Source organism: Aotus nancymaae, unplaced genomic scaffold (assembly GCF_030222135.1).
Source record: "Aotus nancymaae isolate 86718 unplaced genomic scaffold, 86718_ANA_hifiasm-v0.15.2.pri h1tg000003l, whole genome shotgun sequence".
NCBI lineage: Eukaryota > Metazoa > Chordata > Mammalia > Primates > Aotidae > Aotus > Aotus nancymaae.
Window position 1 is genome coordinate 49,862,044 of NW_026988414.1, and position 19,298 is coordinate 49,881,341.

Consider the following 19,298-nt stretch of genomic DNA (forward strand, 5'->3'; position numbering starts at 1 on the left):
GCAGAGATCTACAAGTCAAGAAACACCAGATTTCCAGCAAATCACTAGAATCTAGAAGAGAGTCATGAAAAAGAATCTCCCTCATCAACCCAGAAGGAAACAGCCTTACCAGGACACTGATCTCAGATATTTATCCTCCAGAACTTACAGGTAATACATTTCTGTTATTTAAACTGCCCAACTTGTGATACTTTGTTATGCAGCCCTAGTAAACTAATATACCAACCCTTTGGTAAAAACCCTGTCTCATTTTAAGATTTAGGCCATTCAACCCAACTCTTCCTTCAGTTTAATGATTATTTCCTCCGGAATACTTCCTTGATCAGGATCGTCGATACAAACTTTTACAGAACGATTTTTTTTCTTCTTGAGCACTTACCTACCTCAGTCTACAATTCCACAAAATTTAATGTTGCTAGATTAATACTGACCTTACCTCTATCCTCTAAACTCCATGATAGCAGCAAAAAAATTTTTATACAACATCATATTCCTAAAGTACGTACTTGGCAAATATTTGTTGAACGAATTAAAGCATTCCTTTGTCTCAAAAGTTGATTCCTTTTTGAAATACAAATAGCCCTTGGCAAATATAATCCACCAAGCCTTATCAGTTATATAATATTTAATATGTACATGAATGTCAGCCTAAGAGGGCACTGAGCTTTGTGTTATCAGATAATTGTTTCATAAATGACAATTGGCTTCTTTCTGAATCCGGTTTTTTTTTTGTTTTGTTTTTGTTTTTTTTATTTTGTCCACTTTGACCATTATTTTATTGACTTCCACAGGCCTCTGGTCTCCAGAATCATCTTTATGGTCTTTTAGCAGCAGGTGCCTCCAATACTTTTGTGGATATCTTGGCAGCAATCACCAGATTTTAATTTGTTATAGGCATTACCTGACATCTTGGCTGCACTCCTACCTTTGACAATGTTTATCTTCTAGTCAGGTTTTAAAACATTCAGGAACTTATAGTCTGCAATAAGTTTTAGTTTCAAGTAGAGAAAACTTTCCTAAATGATATCCACAGACAGCTAATGCTAATATTGGAATTAGCCAGTGATACACTATTACTCACTTTGGGGAACATAATGCCATGATGACGAGTGTGGATGCAAGGGAACCACAACCTATGAGATGCTTCTTGGATTTTTTCTTTAAATGTATTTTCCCATTTGGATCTCCAGTGGTAGATATTGTGCAGGGAAATTATGGTGGATTCAGATACCAGACAAAGCCAAGGGAAAAAGTACCAAAATTCAGCTGCATAACTGTTACATTTTAAAATATAATTTAAATTTTAAGTAACTGCTATATGTGTAGAGTTTGAATATCAAACATTACTGTAGGGCATCATGATTTCATACAAATACGTGTTTGGTCTTTGCTGCAGTTGCTGATACTGAGCTCCTAAGACTCTTAGAATCTCCTAAGTGATGATTGTCTTTTTTATGCTAATGAGATGACTCATGGCAGGGCTCTAGATTCACTTTGGGAGTTGTCATCTGAAAGCAAATATAAGAGGGTTGTAACTTTTAGCAACCCTTTTCACTTCTGGGGGTTGGAGGAAGGGAGTAAAGATAATGTTCAAGCACCAGTGGTTGGAGATTTAACTAATCATACCTATGTAATAAAACCTCCATACAAACCTCTAAACTTTGCGGTTCAGAGAGCTTCTGGGTTGGTGAACACAGTGAGGTTCTAGGAGGATGATACACCTGGAGAGGGCATGGAAGAAAGAGCCTCCCTACCTTGCCCCATGAATCCCTTTCACTTAGCTATTCCTAAATTGTATTTTTCATTTTAAATTGGCAATCATAAGTGTTTTCCTGAGTTCCATTAATCATCCTACTAAATTATTGAATGTGAGGAAAAGGTCATGGGAACCCTCAAATTTGCAGTCAGCTGAGTAGAAGTCATAGGCAGATACTGGAGGAAATGAGAATTCAGGATCCAGTTCAGTTTACAAGTAGGTAACAAAACCTCAAAGACAATGAACTAGGCTAGACTCTAACAATGGGTGAGCTATAGTTTTCTACTAGTATATACTTTTTCTCTTTACGGTCATGCCCATTCCAAAAATAATCACAGCAAAACTGATTTGTTTGCAAAATAGGCCTAGTCCTGTTACACTTGGCCTGATTACTTACCTTATGTAAGTAATCAAAGAATAGTGATTTATTATGTAAGCTTTTTCACAGTATACTTTGCTGGGACTTTTATTAAGGAGTCTCAAATCAGAATTTAAAAGTTTTTTCAAGCTAGGAAGGCAAGCCAAGGAATTGCCATCAGACTTCACCTGCAGTACCTACAAATTTGAATTCTCTTTTTCATTTGGTTCTTAAAATCTCCTTAAGGGTTCTAAGCCTTCACAAAACTGACCTTTCTCTCAATCTGTAAGCAAGGTACCAGGCCAGTTTTTTCCAAGGGGCTTTATTGGCTTCTTAAAGTCAAACTTAGTTCCTAAAAACTGTATGGTCATATAAAATTTTATGCATATTTTAAAATACGACATTCTAGTCAAAGCCTTGGTAATATAACCAGTGTTTCTAATTGTGTCCTGTTATAGGAAGAATATATTCTTTTTTTTTTTTTTTTGAGACAGAGTTTCACTGTCACCCAGGCTGGAGTGCAGTGGTGCAATCCCAGATCACTGCAGCCTTCACCTCCATGGTTCAAGCAACTCTTATGCCTCAGCCACCTGAGTAGCTGGGATTACAGGTATGCATCACCATGCCTGGCTAATTTATATACATATATATTTTTTAATGAGATGGAGTTTCATCACCATATTGGTCATGCTGATCTTGAACTCCTGGCCACAAGTGATCAGACCTCCTTGGCCCTCCAAAGTGCTGGGATTACGGGCATGAGACACTGCACCCAGCCCAGAAGAACATATTCTTAATTGCAGTTACGCAAATAACTACATTGCCTTGGAAATAATAATACTTGCTAATAGTTTCTGAATTCTGGAGGGATCAGGTAAGAGAAAAAATATATGCTTCTTTTCTGTTGAAAAAGGTATAATCTGCTAAATTTCTGTAAGCTATAGATAGCTTAAGGAAAAAAAGAAAAAAGTTATCTTAAATCTGAAAAACAAGACGTTAAAGAAACAGCAGTGTTTCAAACAAAAAGTCGTGAAACTGTCATTATTATCAATACATTTTATCCCATGTGCATTAGTCCGTTTTTATGCTGCTGATCAAGACATACTGGAGACTGGGAAGAAAAAGAGATTTAATTGTACTTACAGTTTCACATGGCTGGGGAGGCCTCAGAATCACGGCAGGAGGTGAAAGCACTTCTTAATTGATGGTGAAATGAGGAAGAAGCAAAAGCAGAAACCCCTGATAAACCCATCAGATCTCCTGAGACTTATTCACTCTCACGAGAATAGCAAGGAAAAGACCAGCTCCCATGATTTAATAGCCTCCACCTGGGTCCCTCCCACAACATGTGGGAGTTCTGGGAGATATAATACAACTTGAGATTTGTTTGGAGACACAGCCAAATCATATCACCATGTAATTAAGTTTTCTTTTACTTGATCTTGGGTTAGCAATTTTAAAAGTTTAGTTTTTCCAATAGAGTCCTGGAAATTCTTATGCAGTCCAATGTTATGATCTTAAAGTTACCAGAAACCCATACTTTTCAGTCTTTTCCATAAATCTTCCTGAAAACAAAGCATTTGGAATAACTTTCAGGAAAGTATCAGAGTGAAACAACTGTTTGTGGGTGATAAAAGACTTAAAAATGGCCATGGTTAAAGATCTGATGAGAGTTCTTACAATGCAATTGACAATGTAATTTGTTATTTCTGAGAAGTACAACACTTTAACATAACTAAAATTATGACTGATAACATATCAGAACATATCAGAGTATGGAAGTTCATAGAACTTCTGGAAACCTTACATGAATAACATATACCCATAAAATTATAACATAAGAAGGTTAAACATCACCCTTATTTGACAATGCTTCCCATGCAATTCAACATATCAAATCAGCCTAATTAGTGTAACATCTCTCCTTTTTTCCTTCCTTCCTTTTTTTTTCGGGACTCATTTTCTTGCCCAGGGTGAAATGCAGGAGCATAATTATGGCTCCCTGCAGCCCGTACTTCCTTAGGCTCAGGTCCCACCTCAGCCTCCCAAGTAGCTGGGACTACAGGCATGAGACACCATGTCAGGCTAATTTTTTTTTTTAGATGGAATCTCGCTCTGTTGCCCAGGCTGGAGTGCAGTGGTGAGATCTTAGCTCACTGAATCTCTGCCTCCCGGATTCAAACAATCCTCCTGTCTCAGCCTCCAGAGTAGCTGGGACTACAGGCACACACCACCACACTGGGCTAAGTTTTTGTATTTTTAGTAGAGACAGGGTTTCACCATGCTGCCCAGGCTGGTCTTGAACTCCTGAGCTTAGGCAATCTGCTCGCCTCAGCCTCCCAAAGTGCTAGGAATACAGGCATGAACCACTGTGCTGCCAGGCTAATTTTTATTTTTTTGAAAAGGGTCTCCCTATGTTGCTCAGGCTGGTCTCAAACTCCCAGGCTCAAGTGATCTGCCTACCTTGGCCTCCCAAAGTGCTAGAATTACAGGCCTGAGCCACTGTGCCTGACCTCTCTTTCTATAAAGAAAGCAAAGTCTTTTGAGATATTCCAGGAATCCATCTGGAAAATCCTAGTTAGCTTGAGGTTAAAAAAAAAAAAAGTTTTATTTAGAATTTGGTTTTCGGAAATTTGGCAAAAATATCAAATGTTTTAAACACTTGATTAAATATGTCACAAGTCACTGTGAGCCATAAAAAGTAACCACTGAAAGATTTCAAAGGTAATAAAGAAAGTTTAATAATTGTAAAACAAAACAAAACTCTAAACCCACTTGTAACTGCTGCTAATTGTTTATATTCATAGCATCTTGAAAGTGTGTCTCCCACATTGCAGTTCTCAAATTGGCCCAAATAAACTCTCATTTATATTACTTTTGCCTCCATTTCTTTTGTTAAGAAGTTGACACTATTTAGGAGTATGTGCCTGTAACAATCGCTGAGTCTTGGTCAATCCTGGGAGCCATACTATAAATAATTTCAACTTCTTAACAAAAGAAATGGAGGCAAAATTTAAAATATAATTACTATTGAAAAGTTCATTGAAAAAATAATTACTATTGAAAATTGCATTTATAATTTCTATTCTACTTACATTAATCCAATTGTTCTTAACTACAATTGAATTATTTATGAACATTTCATTAAACATTAGACAAAGCTAGTCAACATCTCAAGTTATTAATATTTTCCTGTTAACTATTTTTATAGCATATGTATGTTAGGCAAACATCACAAAAGCAAGAACCAATAAAAAGTTAAGGCCAGGCTCGGTAGCTCATGCCTGTAATCCCAGTACTTGGAGAGGCCCAGGTGGGCGGATCACGAAGTCAGGAGTTCGAGACTAGCCTGACCAACATGGTAAAACCTCATCTTACTAAAAACACAAAAATTAGCCAGGGGTGGTGGCACGCGCTTGTAATCCTAGCTACTCAGGAGGCTGAGGCAGGAGAATCACTTGAACTCAGGAGACAGAGGTTGTAGTGAACCAAGATCTAGCCACTGCACTCCAGCCTGGGAGACAGAGTGAGACTCCGTCTCAAAAAAAAAAAAAAGTGAAATATTTGTTTTTTTTCTTTACTGCTATACTTAATATATATTTCCTTTACTGCTGTACTTAATAAAGTATTAGCTACTGCATTTTCACTTTTGCTCTTAGATAAAACTCATAGTTTTATAATCTTAAACATCTAGTTAAATAACAAACTTATTTGCCTAGTAAACCTTGGAAGAAAAAAATGTATGTATGTATTAGATTTAATGTTGACAACTCCGAAGACATGCCTGCTTTAGTCAATCCAACAAACTTAAAGCAATTTTTATTTACTCAACATTAATCCCATATCATATTGTTAAAGAGAACTAAAGATGGCCTGAGAAGGACTCTGTACTTCTATATTTGAGTCCTTGTGGACGAACTGTAACATAGTAACTTAATAGTAGACAAGATTGAAAACCTAATTTAGGAGTGTATGCCTGTAACAATAGCTGAGTCTTGGTCAATTCTATCAGCCATACTTCAACCACTCAGACACTGCTGAGTGTTCAAACTGTGTTCAAATAAGGCAAATACCAACCTGTAACCAATCCAGCTGTTTCTGTACCTCACTCTAATTTCTGTATGTCACTTCCCTTTTTTTGTCTATAAATTTGTTCTGACCACCAGGCATCCCTGGAGACTCTCTGAATCTGCTGTGATTCTGGGGGCTGCCTGATTACTGAATCATTCATTGGTCAGTTAAACTCCTTTAAATTTAATTTGGCTGAAGTTTTTTCTTTTACCAATATGAACCTGAAGAACATTTGGGTTAGGTCCTATGTTTCTGAAAGTTTAAAAAATACTTAATTGGTATAAGTGCTTTTTCTTTAAGACAATTAAATGTAGCTCTTTACAAGTTAATTTTAGGATAGTCTCTGGACGTAGAAAAATATTACACATTACATGCATATGTAGACATACATAAAATACAGACAGAAGCAGATTTCACAGTTTTGATATGAAAATTGTAGTCATGTGCCAGGTACAATAATACAAAAACAGTTTATAAAAGAATTTCTGAATGCAAATTGTGTTTCTGGCACATGGAACAAGTTAGGATTATCTACAAGATGGCTAAAGCTTTTCACTGTTTCTGAAGGAAAAAAACAAGATTTTTTATTTGTTCAATTTCCAAATAGCTCTTTTCCTTCTTATACTTCTGGTGAGTAATCTCCCTGGCATTTGCATATCAAAGTGATAACCCTCAGGTCCTAGAGGAGGCAGGGTGGAAAATGTAGATCTTAATGGCAGAGAGCCTGAAAAAGCACCTTCAACAAAAGTAAGGTTTGCTACTCAGATTAAACTCCTCTATTGATTAAGAGTGCCTGGGTATTTAGTCCTCCTTTTTTTCCTGATGCAGAGAGAGAAACAAGCTTATAATTGGAGACCTCCTTTGTAGATACAAATTTCTCTTAGAGTCTCAAAAATGACTCTGTCAAAATAATCTTTATGCCAGATAGCATATTTTGGCAATGAATTCAGCTAGATCTGTGTCTTCCCAACCCAGCTTTTTAAAAAAACTACTGAGTTCAGGGTAGTGCCTATGAATAAAAAGGGCAAAACATGTTCTATACCTAGACTCAGCATGCATAGCTTCAGCAAATTTCTGAGAGTTTTCCTTTGGGATAAAAAATCCTTTCACTATTGCCTCTGAGCTTAGATTTTGACTAAGGCATAAAGGTGGTTAAAGAAGCTGGTTTATTCTGAGGGACTAATTTCATAAGGCATTTCCCCCGTTAACTTTCTTTTTGTCTTCAAAGTGAAAAAATAACTGAGTGAAAACGTTAGTAGATTCAGAGTAATTAGGCAGATAAGGGTAGAAAGAAGGATACTGTAAAGACTCAATGGGTTCTTCTTGCCTGATGCCCAGATAGAGCTGATTTATCATTTATCAAGGCAGGGGAATTGCAATAGAGAAAGAATTTTACACACATGGAGCTGGCTAAATGGGAGATGTATTTTATTGCTCAAATCTGCTTCCCTGGAAGCTAGGGTTTTTCATGGATGGTTTAGGGGAGGAACGGGGCTGTCTAGGCAATAAATGCTTGCTGCTGATTGGTTGGGGGGTGCAATCATAGTGGTGTGGGAAATAGTCTTTATGCATGCTTGAGTTGCTTCTGTGTGGGGCCACAGGAATGGTTGGTGGGTCCAGGTGGAGCCATCAGTAGTCAAGACACATAGAAAACCTGAAAAGACATCACAAAAGCCCAATCTTAGGTTCTAAAATAGTGATCTTATCTGAAGGAGTAATTGAAGAAGTTGCGTATTTTGTGACCCCCCAGAATAATGGCTGGAAAATGTTTATACCTTAGCAGAATTCAGGCTTCTCTATCCTCCTAGCCTGGTGGCCTCTTATCAGCCTTCAGCCTTGCATGGGTGGTTGAGTTTTGGGGAAGGACTACTATCATTTAAACTATAAACTAAGTGTCCCCAGAGTTAGCTTGGCCTAAGCCTAGGAATAATTAAGGGCAGCTTGAAGGCTAAAAAGCCAAGTTGGGGTTTGGCTTGATCAGATCACCCCTACTGCCATAATTTTCTCACTGTTGCAATTTTTGCAAAAGTGGTTTCAATTGAGAGAAGCAGTTGGAGTTCAGTCAATGTGAATTTTAATTCCATTATCATTTTGCCTTTTGTACAAAAAAGTTTTTTATTTTAACAGAGTCTCATTCTGTTGCCAGGCTGGAGAGCAGGGGCATGATCATGGCTCACTGCAGCCTCAACCTTCTGGGCTCAAGCCATACTCCTGTTAGCAGCAGCGAATCTGTATGGGTTCACAGCAGCTTGATTCTTGCCTCCTTGAAGGAAACAATTCATCCAAAGGGCATAAGGCAGAGTGAAAGACTGAGGCAAGTTTTTGAACAGGAGTGAAAGTTTAAAAGTTTTAGAGCAGGAATGAAAGGAAATAAAGTACACTTGTAAGAGGGCCAAGTGGACAACTTGAGAAATCCAAGTGCCCTATTTGGCCTTAGACTTGGGGTTTTATATGTTGGCATGCTTCTGGGGTTTTGCATCTCTCCCCTTGTGATTTTTTCCTTGGGGAAGGCTGTCCACATGTGCAGTGGCCCGCCAGCACTTGTGAGGGGCTGCATGCATAGTGTGTTTTTACTGAAGCTGTGCATGCTCACTTGAGACGTTTTACCCTTATGAGTCAAGTGTTTCTCGAGGAAGTCCACATACCAGTTAAACTGTACCATTTTGCCTCTTAGTGCACATGTTTGAGTCTGCTTGCCCAACTCCTGAGATCTTACTGAGAAGCCGCTGATCACCAGCTTCAGGTGTTTTCTATCAATTGGGAGATTGTCGTTCCCTGTTGCCAGCTGCAATGTATTATTATTTTAGAGAATTTAATAACCACCTGACAATCATCTGATGGTCACCTGACATTCCTGGTTGGAGGAGGTCTCTCCTCCCTTGCTCATGTCTGCTTAATTACCTACTCTAACTTTTCCCCCCATGAGAGACCACGACCCAATTCTTTGGGAGTCAGTCTTCTGTAACTGTTTCCTGCTGGCAGAGGTGTGGTGGTGATTCTTCTGTGGGTCTTGGCCTCTTGCTGGCTGTCAGGGCGGGGTGGCTGCATGGGTTGATGAAAGCAGTATCCAGCCAGGTCTAAGGGAGACAGGGGCAGGATTTCACCTCTGCCATGGTCCCACTGATGGGAAGTCTAGGGGTCCTCTGTAGAAGGGTGACTCTTGAATATTGAGAGGATGGTATCCCTCACTGAGGATCATCTGGAGCTTGATCATCTAAAGGTGAGAGAAAGGAGAAAAATTGGGTTACTAGATTTAGAACACATGGTCTAAAAGGAGAAAAAGTAGGAGGGTAACAAGAGGGCCTAAAAAGGGAAGAACCCAGGAAAACCATCTCCAGGTTCCTTCCCAAACTAACTAACCCTGAGAGGCTTGTTCTCATAAACTAGAGGCTCGATTTAGGAGTTGTCTGATGTTGTTTTGCATTTTTACTGACTGATTTACCTGAAAGCAACATTTTTCATCTAAGGCTAAACAAATTCCTCCCTGTATTGCCATTAACATTTCTAGTCCTTGACAATTTTCGAGGACTACAGCTGCTAGAGTTAATTTGTTCTGGTATGTTTGTTAAGGTTTTAGCTATGACATTAAAATTGTTGGCTAATATCCTTTGAGAGTTCGCTATAGGTCAAGGAGGCTTTTGTGATTCTGGCAATTTTAGTTCCCATACTGGCTATAATGCTGAGTCCCATGAGAAGGGGAATTAATTGATAGCCCTTTTCACCCTGGGCAAGATAGAATTCCCATGATTAGTATCGGAAAAGAGACTGCCAGGGAGTATGAAGATGTCCAGGGATACATAATCTATGGTACAAGTTCCAGTCCATTTAGTAAGGAGGCATTGGTAAACTGATTGGCCACACATATAGAAGGCTCCTTGGATTTTAAGACAAGTAGAGATGTCAAAATAAAATAAGGGATGAGGACATCCCCTCAAAACACCAAGGATGACAACACACCCAGGTAGCTGATAGCTACAGTCATGCCTGCTTACACTTGGGTGCACAGGGTTTGGCTCTGATTAACTCCCTTGGTTTCATTTTCCCAAAAGAAGAGAATTTTGAGTTTAGTCCCATAGAACCCATTCTGCTGTGAAGCTGAGGTTGGCAATTTGCAGACATTTGTTATAATCAGCAGGCTGGAACTAGAAATTTCAAGTACTGCATAAGCTTGGGCATTTCTGGCAAAACTGAATGGACTTACTTAGCAAAGTTCCCTGAAGAAAGGTAATATTTGAAGGTTTGGAGAATCTTGGTTTATGGTGGAATTGGTTTCGGGTATATGTTCAATCAGTCTGTTGGTTAGAATCTACAGAGAGAATAACACTACAAACTATATTGGGAAGAAAGCCTACATCCACTCCATTTTTTTTCTTTTGGCTATAACACAAATAGGGGATATTCCCATTAAAGTGATATTAAAAAAGATTGATCCAAAAAGGGGAGGTTCCTTTCAGATGTCAAGGAAATATTGCTTTGCTTTTGCAAGAAGGTTATTTGCAGACCCAAATAAGACTAGGGTCCTGTTGAGAGGAAATACATAATTCTATGTCTATGCTTGTCCAATCTCTGGGACAGGCTGGATAAGCTCTCCCTGGTGTTTTAGAGGAAGAGTTAGTACATAGTCATCATTTGGTGGAGTAAGGGGATCCTGTGCTTTGGAGCAATTGCTGAGCTTTTTCTAATAATAGGAAATCATGATGGCAGTGTGCTGCTAGTAAAGCGATGAGTATGAGGACCAGCAGGAGCAGAGCCATAGTGACCTAGGTTATTGCGAAAGAGAAAAACTGATCACAAAGCAAGCTGCCACTGGAACTCCTGGTGGTGTACAAGTTAGGGTTACAATAGTGATAACAGTCAGAGCAATTGTTAGTAAAATTCCTAATACTAGGATGACCTTACTTTGAGGTGAAAGGATGTTGAGGGGGCATTACTTTTCACTAAAAGAGGAATTTCAGATCTTCCAGTGCATCATAAGTATATTCTGGAGCTGAGGGTGTTGGTTCTGGCTCTGGTGTTTCAGGGCCTTTCCATGACTTCACCTAGGTATAATGTATCCAGCTGGCTATCTCTGGTACTTTAATGGCTGTGGGAATAGATACTGGAACAGTAAAGTGGCGCCTCCAGACTGGAGTCAGTTAGGAATTTGGGGTTTCAACCATCCAAACTTTAATGAGAACTAGTGAGCCTGGAAGATACAGAGGCTGGGATTTTTCCCTTTCTAATTTTGGGCCTGTTTGTAACCCATATTCCCAGAGAGACTGTTGGAAGCCTGCTAAAGAAGAAACATAATGGGTGATTTTGGCAGTTTCTTCATCTAGTAGATAAATCTGAACATAGAAATGGCCTATCATATAAAACCTCAAAGGGGCTTAAGTGTTAGGGAGACTTAGGGACAATACAGATCTGAAGGAGGGTTAAAGGGAAGAGGTCTTCTCATGACTGCTGTTTCCTGACTGAGATTACTGAGGATGTATTGAGGGTTTGATTAATTCTATCTACTCTTCCTGAAGATTGCAGTTTCCAGGCAAATTAAGGGTACCACGTTATGCCTCGGACATTAGTAACCTGTTGAGTGACTTGGGAAAAAAAGATGAATCATTGTTACTCTGCAATGACCTGGGGAGTCCAAAGCAGGGAATGAGTTCCTTTAGGAGGAAGTTAGCTATGTCCTGCGTCTTTTCAGTCCTTGTGGGGCAGGAGTCTTCCCATCCTGTGAAGGTACCTACACAGACCAAGAGGTACTTATACCTGTGGCATGTGGGAAGCTGAGTGAAGTCCATCTACCCATCTACCCATCCACCCCAGGGTATGTACTTCTCCTTTGGATTTGACTTACTAATGGAGGGGGCTTCCCCATCTGGGGATTATTTATGGTACACAAGGTGCAGGCTTGACAAACCTACTGAATAGTTTTGTTTAGTCCCTTCCCACTGAACACCCATTTACAAATTTGCTCTAGACTGTCCTTTTCAAGGTGGCAGGAGTCATGTAAACACTTGATGACTTTCCACTGGAAGGCATTAGGTAGATGGAGAAGTTATCCCAACATGTACCATCCATTGGTTTCTTTTTTATACCCATGCTGGGTGGCCCAATCTATTTCTTCCTTAGTGTATTGGAGAAGTGGCAGTTCACTGGGGAGAGAGGCGGGTAAGGCCCCCACAGAGGTATCTTTTGAGATGGCTGCCTCTTTAGCTTTTTGGTCAGCTAAACCTACTTCCCCATGCAGCTTCATCGGAACCCCTTTGGTGTTCTTTACAGTGCACTATTGACACTTCCTGAGGCAACTGAACAGCCTCTAGTAGCTCTAAGGTTTGGGGTCTGTACTTACTGGGAGTATTCCAAGTTATTAGGTACTCCCTTTGCTTCCAGATAGCCATGTGGGTGTGAAGCACCAGGAAGGGATATTTGGGATCTGTATACATGGTTATTCTTTTTCTTTCCTCAAGTTTTAGGGCTCTGATCAATGCGATGAGTCGGTTGGTTGCACTGCTGTCCCCAGTGATAGAGCTACAGCCTCTGTAACTTGGTGAAGGGACACTAGAGCATAGCCTGCATTTCTAGCTCCATTCTCGACAAAGCCACCCCCATCTGAAAACCATAATTCATCTAGATAACCTAGGGGCTGATCTTTTAATTATTCTAGGCTGACATAAATTTGGTTAAGTAAGTATCTCACAACATGAATGCGTTTAGTTATCCTCTACTAGTAGTGGCAATAAGGAGGCTGGGTTAAGAGCGGAACATCACTCAACTGTTACCTGTGGGTTTTCTGACAAGACTTGGTATTTTAGCAGTCTGTTGTCAGTGATCCATTGGGGTCTTTTTATATCCAATAAGGGGCCTATTTGGTGGGATATCAGGAGCCCAACTGACTGTCCCATGGTGATTTTGAGGGCCTCCTTGAGTAAAAGGGCTGCCACAACCACTACCTTTAGGCAGTGTGGCCACCCTTGCACTACTGGGTCTAGGTTCTTTAAAAAGTATCCTATAGGACATTCGATGGCCTGATGGTTTGAGTTAGAACTTCCAGGGCTATACCTTACAAAAAGCTGAAATGGTTTGGTTAGTATGGGTAGCCCAAGGGCTAGGGCTTGTGAGAAGGCAGTTTTTAGTTTCCTAAAGGCTTGCTTCTGATCCTTTTCCCTGAGAAGCGGTTCCCTATCAGTCCCTTCTTTTAGAACCTGATATAAGGACTTAATAATTCCACCATGTGCCATTACTGAAAGTCTGCAATATCTTGTGATCCCCAGAAAAGCCCAAAGTTGCTTTTGGGTAGTTGGGGTAGATATTCTAAGGATGGCCTGTATTCATTCTGAATAAAGCTTCTGTTCTCTGGGGGTCAGGATTATCCCTAGGTATTGGACCTCTTGTCTTCATAGCTATGCCTTGGCCTTGGATATCTTGCACTCTCTGTCTGTGAGAAAATTTAGTGTCTGGACTAGACGCTAGATTCATAACTTGTAGGGAAGCAGATTAACAGATCATCCATCATATATGTACTGTAGGAGACACCCTCAACTCTCGAGTTAGGTCCTGCAAATCTCTAGCCAAGCCTTGTCCAAACAAATGGTAACCATCTCTGGAACCCTGTGGAAGCACTATCCAGGTGAGCTGTAGTCTCTTTTCTTTTTCATTCCTCATTCAAGTGTAAATAGAAATTGGGAGGATGGTCTAGGGAGACACAAAAGAAAGCATCTTTGATCTCTAAGACTGAGAACAACTGAGCATCTGGAGGTACTTCTCCTAGAATTACATATGGGTTGGGGACCATTGGGTGTAAGGGGTCTACTGCCTCGTTTATGATTTGCAGATCCTGGACTACCCTATATTGTCCATTGCTCCATTGCTCTTTTAAACAGGTAAGATATGGTTATTACATGGTGAGTTACAGGATATTAATAATCCATGTTTTAGACATTTTTCAATTAGGGGACGAAGTCCCTCTTTGCCCTCTGGCCAGAGAGGAAGCTTCCTTCTACAAGGATAGCTAGAAGGATCCATAAGCTGAGTTACTATAGGCATTGTCATTATAACCTTTCCTGATATTCTTGAGGCCCAGACCTCTGGATTAATGGAAAAGTCTGTGGGAAGTTCATCCTTTTGTGTGATTTCCTTGAGGCATAAGATTGCATTTGGAAAAAGGGGTGTTGGTCCTGGAGGAAAGGTAAACTGAGCCCCTGGTCTCAATAAAATATCTCTATCCAAAAGCAGTGTAGGACATTCTGCTATCATTAAAAATGAATGAGAAAAGACAGTTTCCCCTGACAGGCAGCAAAGAGGAGTGAACCTCTGGGTTATGGGCACCCAATTTACCCCCATCACCTTGGAGGATAATTGCCCATGAAGAGATAAGCACCAAGCAGGCCATTTCCCAAAGAAAACTTACAGTCCTACCTGCCACATCCAAAGCAGCCCTTCAGTTTAAGGCCATCAGGAATTGGGATTCCGTCCTAGGGGCCCTTCAGCCCTCAGGACCGTCCCATTTCCAGTGGCTGAGTTTGTGACAGAAGGGGCAAGCCATGTAGGGATTTTTCCTATCTGTCCTACTGTGGCAGTTTGCCTTCTAGTGTCTTGGCTTCCTACACTGATGGCAGTTACCTGGGAGGGTATTCTGAGGGCAACCTGGAGGGGGACGGTAGATTTTTAGAGCAGCCAATAGTTGGATCTGCTGCTTTTCCTTTTACCTCTCCTTTGCCTGAGCGCTTTCCTCTTCCTCCTAGTCCTGGCTGTAAAGAAGGAAGGAAGCTATTTTGAGGATGTCAGGCATCGGGGTGTTGGGATCCAGTGCTAGTTTTTGTAGTTTCCTTCAAATATGTGGGGCTGCCTGAATTAAAATATGGTTCTTTAGGACCAATTGCCCTTCTGGTGTCTCTGGGTCTAGGTTAGCATGTTTCACCAGGGCCTCTTGTATCCTCTCTAGGAAACTGGTGGGGTTTCCAAGAGGTCCTTGATCTATTAAGACAAATTTTATTACAGTTTACAGGCTTGGATCTGCTAGCTTCCATTCCTTTTACCAGACATAGGAACATGCAATTCCTTGCCCATATACCCCCCTGGGTATTTTAATCCCAATTGGGGTTGACCCAAGGAACTGTGGTGGCCCATACAGGGTAGCCACCAAGATCAGTCATGTGCATTGCATTTGCAAATTGTTGGGCCACCTCCACAATGGAGTTGTGTTCTTAGACAGGGTTTGTCCTAGTATGAATGAGAGATCCCTCCAGGTGAGTTCAAATGTTAAGCCCAGTTTATGGAACCCTTTGATATATTTGTCAGGATCCGCCATAAACTTCCCTAGTTCTGTTTTAATTTGACTCAGGTCTTGCATATTAAATGGAGTCTGAACTCTAGTAGGTCAACTAACTTCTTGAAGGGAGCATAACTTAAGAGGGTGGTGTCCAGAGGATGGCCCTGGGTAGGGAAGGGAAGGTTCCAGGGCCCAGATACTTGGATATAATGAGGCCAAAGGGTAGGGTTTGAGCTAAGCTCCACTCTTGGTTCCTCCAGGGCTTGAGTCCTAGGTAAACCCACTGAGGGGTCTTCTGAACCAACCAGATGGGGCAGCTTGATTATGGCTGCTATCATCACTGGATCAATTTTACAAGCCCAACAAAGTTCTGGGTTGTTTCTTGGGGCCATAAAGGCCTGTACATAGGGGATTGTCTCTCTTCTCTGCTAGTGGCAAAACAAATCTAGCTGATAGAACATATTAACATTTATGCTTCCACTTTCTGCAAGATTCCTGGTTCTGGAGCTTGTATTAAAACCTGGCTGTGATACAGAAAAATGTTAGCCTTTTCCTTTTCAGGGTTTGGGGGTCAAACTTTTCCTAGTTCTTGAGGATGCATCCGAAGGGTTTATACTGTAGTACGGAGATGTGACTACCCATCTGTGAAGACAGAATGAAGGAGAAAAAAAAGGAAAAAGAAGGCATCCCCTTTCACTTCCCTATTATCCTTTCCTGAACAGGGCATCCCCCATTCATCCATAGGGTTCCAAAATGAACCTGTCTTACTGGGTACCCTAACCTCTGTCCTATCTCATCACAATTATCCACTTGAAAACAGAGGAAATACCCAAGTGAACAGGGGCCCCCCATTTATCCTTGGGAGTTTCAGCATGAACCAGTCTTACTGAGATACCCCTAAGCTTGCCTTCATCTCTGTTCTAATGGTAATCTGTTCTGTGCCCGTAGCCTGGGACCGGCCTTTATCTCTCTCTGCCCCATGGGTACTTTGTCTCTTGCACCTGCAGCCTTGGGGTGGCCTATATCCTTTTCTCCATGATCTTATAATGACTCTCACTCGGAGCATTCTAGGAACAAAATGATTATCTCTTTTTTTAATCATCCATTTCCCAGCTCTTTAAGTAGATGAGAAGCTTGTTTTTCTGCCAACTGCTGCAATGGGCTGGACTTCACTCCCTTTAAATATGATTTTGAGAGTCCTTATGCACATTAAGGAGGGTACGGAAGTGATTAAAGGAATGGAGAAAATTTTGTATTTGGGAATCCCTGTCCTCCTGGGGTAACATCCAGAAAAAATGCTTGACTAGACAGGGCAGTCCCTCTGCTACAGCACAAAGTGGGATGAAGTGAGAGGAATACTGATGGAAAGCCTTCAAATGCTCACAAAAATAGCAGCACTGGGATTCAAAATGGCAATGTTTATTTGTTCTTTTGATATAAAGAGAAACCTTTGGAGAACTTGGGGCTTGGGATAAGAGCTCATAAATGGCAAAGGAAGAATTTTCCCTCTTCCCAAAGGAGTGCTAACTCAAAAAAAGCAAGTAGGTGAGATCCTTAAAGAACCACAGAGTGATGTTCTATGCAGGCATACAAACTGCTTCAAAAGCCACCAAAAACTTGACCCTGGAGCATAACAGGGATGAAAAGAGTATGGTAAGTCATAAGCAGCTGGCAGAACCAGGGTTCTGATTAGTGTCTATCCTGGCAATGAGCCAACACACATTGGCAAGGGAGCCTGTTTCTCTGCTACCATACAAATGCAACAAGAGCCATGGGTGCACAAATAACAGGAGTGTGTGTTTAAGGTAGAGAAGGAAGTTGCATGGCATACAAAGTGAAAGAAGAGAAAAGGCAGAGTTGCCCCTGAGGCAGATAGTGTGGCAGGCCCACAAGGCCATTTCAGAATACACACAGAAAACAGGACAATAGGTGGTGTGGCTTCTGGGGAAAGAGCCAACTCTATTTGAAAAAACAGAGGATACTGCAGACATTGCACGATCTTAGGCTTTAGCCCTACCACCTTCATGAGCCTCCTGTCCAGGAGGGCCATTAGTGTTTCAGGTCTACATGGTGTGGACTCCAAGGTCCTTCCCACCTCCGTGAACCACCTGTCAGGGTAGGCTGAGAGATCATCCAGGGGGCGCAGAGCCACTGTGGCTGAGAGTAATGGTTCTGGGGACTGCTTAGTAAGTAGGAGAGTAAAAGTAGGAGAAGAAAACTGTGTGCAGGTCTCCTTCTTCTCCTGCCAAAGAAGGAGAGAGGCATAGAGATTTCTTATCACTGGGGAACATATCCAAGTCATGTGGCCTCAAAGTATGTTAGCACCAGTGAATCTGTATGGGTCTGCAACAACTCAATTCTTGCCTCTTCAAAGGAAAGAATTTGTCTGAGGGGCAGAAGCCAGAGTGAGAGACTGAGGCAAGTTTTTGAGAAGAAGCAAGAGTTTATTAAAAAGACTTAGAGCAGGAATGAAAGAAAGTAAAGCAACTTGGAAGATGGCCAAGTGGGCAACCTTAGAAATACAAATGCCCTGTTTGACCTTGACTTGGGGATTTATATGTTGGCATGGCTTCTGGAGTTTTGTATCTCTTCTCTTTTGACTTTTCCTTGGGGTGGGTTGTCCATAGGCACAGTGGCCTGCCAGGACTTGTGAGCGGCCACATGCACAATGTATTTACTGAAGTTGTGTGCATGCTCGCTAGTGGCATTTTTCCCTTACAAGTCAAGTGTTCCTAGAGGAAGGTCAGATACCAGTTAAACTCTGCCATTTTGCCTCTTAGTGTATGCTTGAGCCTGCTTGCCCAACTCCTTATCAGGAAGCTGCTGGTCACCAGCTTCAAGGGTTTTCTATGTATTGGGAGACTGCCTTTCCTCTGGCACTGGTTACAAACAATCATTATTTTAGAGAGACTGCTTAACAACTACCTAACCATCACCTAATGGTCACCTGACATTACTGGTGGGGAGTGGGCTCTTCCTCTGATGTTCACGTCTGCCTAACTACCCACTCTAACACTCCCACCTCAGCCTCTTGAGTAGTTGGGACTGCAGGCTTGTGCCACCATGCCTGGCTAATTGTTATTATTATTGTTTTTATTTTTAGTAGAGATGAGGTTGTCTAGGCTGGTCTCAAACTCCTGAGCTCAAGCGATCTGTCCTCTTCAGCCTCGCAAAATGCTGGGATTACAGGTGTGGGCCACTGCATCTGGCCATAAGACTTTAAGAGAGGCAAATTTTGATGCATTGTGTCTTTTGGAAGGCTCTGCATGATAATCAAAATCTGCATTCCATTATTCTTAGGAATTCAGAATTTCTTCTTTCCCTATCCACTTCAAAAATGAATAGTTTTGTCTAGATTAAAACTTCCTTACAACGACCACTATAATTCAACATTATCTTTGAACTTCAAATTAATAACCTAATGATGCACCTCAAGGAACTAGAAAAGAAAGAACAAAACAAAACAAAACCAAATTTAGTAGAAAGAAAGAAATAATAAAGATCAGAGCAGAAGTAAATAAAGCTGAGACTAAAAAATAAAAAATATCAATTAAAGTTTTTTTGAAAAAATAAATACATTAGCAAACTTTTAGCTAAACTAAGAACAAAAGAGAAAAGACCCAAGTAAATAAAATCAGGAACAAAAAGGGAGAGTTAACAAATGAGACCACAGAAATACAAAGAATCATTAAAAATAATTATGGACAACTATAAACCAACCATTGGAAACCTAAAAGAAACAGATAAATTCCTGAACACGTACAATGTATTAAGATTGAATCATAAAGAAAAAAATAACTTGAACATACAAGTAATGAGATGAAAGCTGTAATTAGGGCCGGGCGCAGTGGCTCACGCCTGTA

General features: G+C 40.8%; 1 pseudogene; it reads right to left on the reverse strand.

The window, feature by feature from the left end:
* Window positions 1-5,853: 5,853 nt before the first annotated feature.
* Window positions 5,854-18,128, reverse strand: LOC135275287 (uncharacterized; annotated as a pseudogene).
* Between the last annotated feature and the right edge of the window lie 1,170 nt (window positions 18,129-19,298).